Genomic DNA, 2,393 nt, shown 5'->3' on the forward strand with positions numbered 1-2,393 from the left:
CCAAAAGGTCAGGGGAGGTGATCCTCCCCCTCTACTCTGACCTGGTCAGGCCTCACTTGGAGTATTGTGTACAGTTCTGAGCTCCCCAGTACAAAAAAGACAGCGATCTACTGGAGAGAGTCCACCAGAGGGCCACAGAGATGGTAAAGGGCCTGGAGCATCTCTCTTATGAGGAAAGACTGGGCAAACTAGGTTTGTTCAGCCTTGAGAAAAGACTGAGAAGTGATCTTTATATCTTAAGTGTGGGAGTCAAAGGGACAATGGCCAGCCTCTTTTCAGTAGTCTGTGGGGACAGGGGAAATGGCCATAAACTGGAGCATAGAGAGTTCCACACCAATATGCAAAGGAACATCTTCATGATAAGGGTGACAGAGCACCGGAACGGGCTGCCCAGGGAGGTTGTGGATTCTCCTCTGGAGTTATTCAAGACCCACCTGGACAACTATCTGTGCAGCCTGCTGTAGGGGGACTGCTTTGCAGGGGGTTTGGACTTGGACTCTAGAGGTTTCTTCCAACCCCTACAAATCTGTGATTCTGTGATTTGGCACACCTTCACTGAACCTATTTCCCTCTCTGAGACTCCTAGCCATGTAAACAAAGCAGGAGCCAATGTACTCAGTGAATACATTAGACAGTACTAGGAAGGTACTTCTAGAGATCTGGAGTCTACTGTAGAGGCCAGCATCTAATAGTTCAGGAAATACATACTCAACACCACTAATGCCACTGATTTTTATGAATTCAGCTCTCAGCCTACAGCTTGTGAATTAGATTAAATGCTTTAATTTTCATTTAAATTATTACTTCTATATGTAGACAATCCAGTAGGAATATTCATTCACTCCTCTACAGGCGAGCACTTAAGACCGTACGCTGACTCTGGAAATAATTGATTCCTGAAATGGCCCTCAACCTGCTTTCCCAGTGGGTTTCTGAGAACTAGCTAGTGAGATTGTTCACCTCTGGAGGAGAATATAAAGGAAGGAAACTTAAAATGACAACAACAACAACAAAAAACAACTCACAAACTATGTTTCTTTCACATGCATGTTTTTTAAATTCTACAAGCTTTTCTTTCTAATTTTAACACCTCTGTGTTCATGAGAAGCAAGTTAGCGTTTCACTGCTTTCAGTGCTTCCATTAGATTATTTCAGTAATGCAACTTCTGATATGAGAAGAAAGTATCTGAATTTGACTTGGCAACAGGAAAAATGTTCCCACAGTTCATCAAAACAGATTAGAATAGTCTTCCAGTGAAAGCTAAAAAGCACCTATTTCTTCAATCACTTAAAATGATAGAATACAAAACTTTGTGTTGCTGCATCAACAGTTTCTGTGAGAATTCAGCTTAATTTGGCTGTTCTCCTTCTTGATCCAGTAGTTTTCAGATTTTTTTTTTCTATAGTGCATGATAGTTTCAGATTAAAAATAGCCTTGAATTCCTCACCTATATTTCTTGTAATAGAAATATATATTCACTAAGCAAAATATGATCCTTTCACAAGAATATTTAGTAAAATTAGTTGGGGAAATCTGTCTAGCAGATTCTTACTTTCCTTTTTTAAATTTTTATTTATTTATTTATTTATTGTTCCAATGACTTCATGAGAAAGATTTCATCTGCATCTGTGGACACAATATATTTACATAAAAGCTCATCTTATACCAGTACAAAACAGTTTATAAGGTTTCGGTGGCTTTGTTGTTTTTTTTCCTCAACATTATCATATTGATAAGATTGATTCCGTCTGTGGTTTTAGTGGTAGGGAATGTAACCTACATTTGCAAGTATTATGAGATCCACATACATGGACGCAAATGGTAGGAGATGGTAGGCATCTGCCACAGGCAAAATCCTGTTTCATTTGTATCCATTAAAGAGCATCCGTACATCAAATACCTAGTGTCTATTTTTTTTAATAGATACTACAGTTTCCTTTTTTTCTTCTTTTTCTCTTTTTTTGTTTCTTCATTTTCTTCATTTTCTTCATTTTCTTTATTCTCTCTCTCTCTCTCTCTCTTTTTTTTTTTTTTAACTTAATTAATATAATCAAGAAGATAAACCTTCTCATCAAAGGTCATAAAACTGTAGAATATGTTAGGCTAGAAGGGACCTTTGGAGATCCTCTAGTCTTTGCTACGAGGCAGGAGCATCTAGAGTGTTAAATCAAGTTGTTTAGCTTGCACTGATTCTAATGTGACCAAAAGTGATCAAACTCATTGGGTGATTTCTCCAATGACTGCCATGAGTAGTATGAAATCCAGCTGTTGGTTTTGTTGTTTTTTTTTTCTTGGAAATGCTGATAAAAGCCCAGAATTTACTATCAGTTTTAGGAGTGCCAAAGGATGATCTGAAAGGTAACATATAACATGAAAAAATACTTTTAGGTGT

The sequence above is a fragment of the Gallus gallus genome, chromosome 4, assembly GCF_016699485.2.
Source record: "Gallus gallus isolate bGalGal1 chromosome 4, bGalGal1.mat.broiler.GRCg7b, whole genome shotgun sequence".
Taxonomy (NCBI): domain Eukaryota; kingdom Metazoa; phylum Chordata; class Aves; order Galliformes; family Phasianidae; genus Gallus; species Gallus gallus.